We start from the raw sequence: 6,885 nt of genomic DNA on the forward strand, positions 1-6,885 counted from the left end.
ATTCTACATATTTTTCTAATCAAATTTCATATATAACATGTTCAAATCGGAGTTACGGTTTAAAAGATATGGATGATTTTAAAAAGCACTAGGTATGTGTCCGTGCGTTGCACCGGGAGCCAATAGATTCCAACACAATAAGAGCGTTAAAAATCGTGATATCCCGAGGTCATCGGACAATAAATCCACCTGATCTTACAAGCATGTAGTCAAGTCCACATCATGATAGTCGAGTTCACCCTCCACAATCTCTGACACAGTGAAGATATCATGTGCTTGCAAGAATCATAAATCACCGTTGAATTCCTCATCAAAGAAGAAGTTCCTCCCTAGTGTTGACCATCATAGGCGCAAGTCAGAAATATGTCTCAAAGTTATATATTAAGAAGTTCCTCCACACCACCTAAAATTAATTTAGTACTTTCAATCCTTTTAATCCAATCCATTCTCCCATGGAGATTTATGTAACCTGGAGAAAGTAGTACATCATCATAGTTAACATTGTTGTTGAGCCAACGAGTCCTGGTTATGAGATCAAATGTAGCAATAGAAAAAAGAACCATTAACTGATTATGCCAAGATGGGTGGGTGGTCAAATTTAAATTCAGAACTGAATGTTTGTAAAAGCCCCTTCTTTCTCATGTACAAACCGAATGTTCGCACCTGTGTTGAAACGTCCTGCCCATAAAACAAAGATTACCAGATTGCAAAATAGCCTATAATTAACTGAAGCTCATCCACACAAAATGAACTATCTCTTTCACCCGGTGTCTGAGTTATTCAGTAGACAATCCACACAACGAAATTCATTTAGGACCAACCTCAAGCAGAGAAGAATATTCAGCCAGAGTGAAACAACAGTGTGTTGTAGCTCTGAACAATGAACCAACATGGTAAGCAATTATCAGCTCCTATTTTGGTATCTCAGAATTCAACAGTTCATTATATGATATACATATAGTACAAAGAATGAAACAAATTATTAAGACCTGCAGGTTACCGATCAGGGACACTTTAGTTTGCATCTCCCACTCCCAGGCTCCCAGTTACCGTTGCTATGTTGCCACTCAACTTGAAAGGGAATTTACACCTTGGCGAGGACACTCTGTCCAGTAGCTAATGTTGGTGTTGATGTATGTGACTGAGTAGCAAAGAGGTTGTGGCTCCCTTGGCTCTTCCTCCTAGTGGTGGAAGGAGTGTGATGGAAGCGCATCATCGGGTATCAAGGCTCCACCTGCCCGACGGGCAGTGGACGCTGCAGCTGCAGCCGAGCAGTGGACACTGCTGCTACGACACGAAGGTCACAGGCGTGGTACTGGAGGATGCCGATCTCTAAGTTGACATAACAAAGAGGAGGGTAGGCGGCGTCGACTACAATAGATACATATTCTAAGTTGTCATAATCTTGTAAGCTGAAATATCAAACTCGTAAGCTGTCATAATCAAAATGACAATTATCTCAGCATGGTCAAGCTGGATTGTATTACTACCCAAAAAAACGACTCCATCCACACGAAGATAATAACAAGAAATTATACAATTTATGAACTGTCAGTTAACAACTCTTTTTTTTTGACGGAGCTACGGCGGGCTTAGGCCGGCCTGAACCATTTCATTATAAGATAGAGTACATTTACAAAGGTGAGAGTTGGGGGCGAGGATGAGATTACAATAATAGTTGGGTTACAATCTCATAGATAAGTGGAACAACATAGTACACCAATCACGCAGAAGGTTCACGGCCTGCTCGTTGGAGCATCTGTTGGACCAAAGTATGAGGTCGTCTGCAGCTGAGCGGGCGATGAGGTGGATAGGTTGCAGATCCTGCCTAAAAACTTTTGCATTTCTTCTTTTCCAGATATTCCAGAGAATAACAACTCTTGGCAATACAAAAGACCCAATGATATGTGACAAGTAAATTTTAAGAGATGTTTCTTTAATTAAAAAGTCCAAGCAGTTCACGCATAAATCACATGAGACAGCATTCTTAATTGAGTTAAGTTGCATAGTAACACAACACATAAATCCACATATATGGCCCCAACTGAGTGCAAAACTGGTAGAACTGTGCATTAGTTGCTTATTAATCTGACAAGAAAGCAGTGATGACATTGAACAGAAAAAATTCTAAAGTCTGTGATAATTAAAAGGAGACCTATCTTGATAGCCTGCATTATGAGGAAAACCATATCCAAGAGAGGATGAACACCCATGCGTTTCCCGGTTGCATGAAAAAATAATGTAAATGCAAGTGAATACAGCAAAGCTCCCGTACACACAGTCGAACCTCTGGATGCATGCTTCGGTGGAGCGGAAGCTGCTCGCTGACTGGCTGCTGGAGCCTGGCGTGGGTCCATTGGAATGGCAGCTGCCGGAACCGGTCGCGCCGACGGTCGCCGGCGTCGATGTCTCGCCCTCGTTAATCCTGCTCGTCCCCTACTCAAGCCCCATCACAGAGCAAGAGGAAATACATGTCGAGGTGGGGTACATGTGGCCTCCGGCCACGACGCCGTTGATGACAGGGGCCAGCGCAGCCACGGGAACGGAGGGGTTGATGGACGTGAATGAGGGGGGCGGTCGGTGGCGCACTGGCAGGGTCCAGGGAGGGGTACATATCGCACGGCGGACCACAACGGCGAGGTCCGGCAGAGGAGGCGGAGCGGCGGCCGGGTGAGCGAGGGGCGGGCTGTGGCTGACGACGGCGCTAACCCTAGCGCTCCGGCTGAAGGTTGGGAGCAACAGAGCGATGTGCATGTGGGTTGTGAGAGATGTGGGCTGGGTCTTGGCCCATGTGTTCGACGAAGCGTGCGGGACGACGAAGCCGACGGCAGAACATGGTCCTGCGGCAGGAAAAGGAACCTTGTGTATTTTTTAAGGGCATCTCCAGCCGTTGGCCTCCCACGAGGGGTAAAAAATCACCCCCTAAGGGCGCACCGTGCACCGGGGGCGTGATGTCCCACAGTCGCGGCATCCCACGGATTTTTAAAATGTTCAAATTCGGCGCAAACACAACGCAAACACGGGCGAGTTCGTTCAAATTTAAACATATTTTACAAAAAAAGAAAAAAACTACCGCGGGCCACCCCTCCGTCTCCCTCGCCGCCCGCCCACGCGGTTCTACATGCCGAGGAGGCTGTAGAATCGCGTGTAGTCACCGCCGCCGCTGTCGTCGTCGTCGCCCCCGCCTACGCCTCCGCCGTCCCTGCTGCATCCCTTCCCCGGTTGGCGCGGCGGGTTGGACGGTCCGGGGGCGTCGTCGTCGGAGCTATCGAGGACGACGACACCGTCCTCGTCCTCGCGCCTACGTTTGCGGGCGGCGATCTCCTCCAGGGCCCGGCGCTGCCGGACCATCTCCTCGCGCACGTAGTCGTCGCGCGACCACCGCATGGCGTCCTCGTCGGAGAAGCCGCGCCGGGCTATCTCCTCGTACTCCGGGGGGAGGCTGGACTCCACCTTGGGCTCGACGAGGGCGCCAGAGCTGCGGGTACGCGCGCGGACAGGCATGTCCTGGGGCTCCGGCTTGACGGGGCGGAGGTGGAGGCAGGGAGAGCCGCCGAAGCTGCGGGTACGCGCGCTGACAGGCGTGTCCTGGGGCTCCGGCTTGACGGGGCAGAGGTGGAGGCAGGGAGAGCCGCCGGACGAGGAGGAGGACGCTCGGTCTCCATGCGCCTCGGCGTCCAGGAGCTTCCCCGGTGGCGTGAGAAGGATGCGGGAGCGGGGTACTCGAGACGGGGCGTGTTGCCGCCCTCGATGTACTCGAGGACGGCCTCCAACGTGCGGCCGGGCACGCCCCACCACCGGCGCCGGCCATCGGAGTTGAGCCTGCCGGAGGGCACGACGCCGTTGGTGGCCTCGAGCTGCTCGGCGTGACGTTGGCGGAAGTAGGGCTCCCAGAGTGGGCTGTCGGGGACGTACCGTGGCCCCTCCCTCGCCACCCGCGGCAGGGACGCGCGGATGCGTGCGATCTCCGCACGCCGCGTCGCCCTGGCGGGTGGTGGTTGCACCGGCACGCCGCCGGCGCTAATCCTCCAAGCCCCGGGCACCCGCATGTCCGGCAGGACCGGGTACTCGGCCTCGAAAAGGAGGCGATCCTCGTCCTCGTGCAAATGACGGCCCGAATCCGTTCGCTGCCGCGCCGTCGCCTGGGAAACGCCCGGCCATGCTTTCTCAATTGGTGACGGCGAGAGGAGGAAAGCGGGAGAAATGAGCGCGTCGTCGGTGGATTATCGGGGTGAGTCTCTCCGGCGCGCTTGCAGTCGGCTTTTATAGGCGGAGACACCGTGTGGTAGGCTTGGCCGGCGCGTTACGCGTGGTGTCATTGCGTGGCGGCTGAGGGACGCGCCGCCCAGCCTTCACTGCGCCACCCGTGAGGCATCAATGGAGGCTGACCGGCGCGGCAGCGCGCAGCAGCTTTGGTATTGATTCGCCGCGGGAAATGAGGCGATGAGGACGACGAAGGGGCGAGAAGAGGGTAGAGTCGCTGACGCGGCGGGCCCGCGGCTCTTCACGCCAAAAACGATTCACCCGGCGCCCCCGAGCGACCCCCAGCGCGTCAGGTTCGGGTTGGGTCCGCCGGCGCCAATTTCGGCCCGAGCCGACGAAAACTGGGCTCTTGGGGACGCGCTGGGCAGATTTTTTGGCGCCGGCGGACGAAAAGACGCCTGGGGGGCCTTCTTGGGTGCGCGGCTAGAGATGCCCTAAGTAGTAGAGAATTTAAACAGCTGCCGGCCATGAAACGCCGGTGATTACTGAAGATGTACTGTATATCAGTCATATTCCAAAATAACAATGTACTCCCTCCGTCCGATAAAGAATGTACATTTGGCTTGAAAATTTGTCTACAAAAGAGTGTACTTCTATTTTCCCAATGCACTTTGAAGTAGAAAAAGATACTTCTCTCTCATCACACAGTAATCAAGACCAATAACAATCTACACATAGTCTTCTCAATTTCTACATGCACTTAGCTCATTGGAGGTTGGTTAATTAAAGATGAGAGAGATGGTGTCTTGCACTTTTCTAATGCTTTTTTATTTGACTCCATAATTTGTTCTAAAATCTTTAGATGTACACTTTTCACCGGACGGAAGGAGTATATATTGTATTAAAACAACAACTATAGTGCCAGGAAATATTACATAAGTAAACACCGATTACAAAAGTCTCCTGTAGAGATGTCTTACAATGACACAAAAAAATTTATTGTAACAGTCTGGTTTTTGGCCCTTTTCTTTTTCTTTTTGATTTAATGGTTTTTGCTCTGTTTTTCTTTTTAAAGTGGTTCTGTGGCCTTGTTACCTGGGAAATCATCTTAATTCCCCCTCCCAAGTGGCTCATCATCCTAAAAATTTTTCCAAGATCATGTCACTCCACTTCTTGACCAAACCCTAATTTCTTTTTCTCAGGAATATTCATTTTCCTATTAAAGGAATAATCCTGTCCGCCCTAGGTTGTGAAGCAACCCATATTTTTGTCCATCTAAAAATTCCCAAATAATTCTCATAATTTCTTTGGGTCATATATTGCTCACATATACCCAAACTTTACTGTCCTAGCCCAAGAATAATTCCCCACTAATTATTCTTCATTTCTGTCCAGAGGGGCACTTTGTGAAGGAAGTGCCACATATCATTTCCTGATTGCTCCCAAACCTTTTGGTCACTCTCTTATGTCCAAATAATTGCCTCATGCCAAAATTCAACTTTATTTGCCTAGCCAATCTTCCTCAGCAAATTTTCAAACTTTCTGTCAGACAGAAGGCATTGTGAAGGAACTAGCTAGGGTTATCCAAATGAGTTGAAATTTTGCACACTCCTTCATGTGCTCATATAATTAGCCTCCTCCAAATTTCAGACCCATCCAATCCACTATGTGAGCCCAGATCCAAATCTTAGATTCTGGTCAGATTTTCAATTTGTGAAGCAAATATATTTTGTATTGCTTCAATTGAGCTGAAACTTTACCAGGACACGCTTCTACCTATGTCAACTCCCTCCACCAAGGTTTAGCTCAATTAGTTAATCCAATTGCCCTTTGCAATTTTTCCAACTTTCTGTCCAGAATGAAGCTTTGTGAAGCAAGTGCCACTTTGGTATTTCCAAATGGCATGAATTTTTACAACAGCTTCATATCATCATATAACCCCTCTCTACCAAATTTTAGCTCATGAAAATCAAGTATGTGAGTGTATCATCCAAATCCCCAATTCTGGCCAGTTTTGCACTTTCTACAGCAACCTTCATCTAAAATCCTCCTCTTAGTCTGATTCTTGGTGATCAACATCACCTTAGTGTGTGATCATCATCACACAAAATATTTACCACGTTACCAAGCTGGTTTAACCGCAACAAGTTACAAACACCTTCTTACTGAATTACTTTGGAGCTGAGTGCAAATATCTTCTTTTCCCCTGGACCGATTTATTTCCTCATTGTGACTGAGGACACCACGTTCTATCTACTGGACATGGTCGGCCCGAACAGAATGCGCCGTTTGCGCCAGTTCCCGTGGTGATCACGCTGGCATCACGCACAGGGCAAGCTCTGGCTCGGTCCGGCCACTGTGCTCGTCTCCTCCCTCCTCGTCTCGACCTCCATTCATGTCCTGGAGCTCGCCCGTGCCCGACTTCCTCACCCTGCGTCGCTGCTTCGTCATTGTTCGCCTTAAATGCGTCGCAAATGCCATGCCCGTGCCATGTCCAGCCTCTGGTAGTGCAAACGAGGTAGCTTGTGGCGCTGGCGATACGGGACTCCAGTCGGAGCATGTTAATTGCAGTTTCGTCACAAACTGGAGAAGCGATAGGGTCCAGACCCGTCTTGACCTTTCCAGTTTCCTCGTCGAAGTCTTGGTAGAATTCTGCAGCCAAAAATTAGTGAGTCGACCGAA

Source organism: Triticum aestivum, chromosome 7A (assembly GCF_018294505.1).
Source record: "Triticum aestivum cultivar Chinese Spring chromosome 7A, IWGSC CS RefSeq v2.1, whole genome shotgun sequence".
Taxonomy (NCBI): Eukaryota; Viridiplantae; Streptophyta; class Magnoliopsida; order Poales; family Poaceae; genus Triticum; species Triticum aestivum.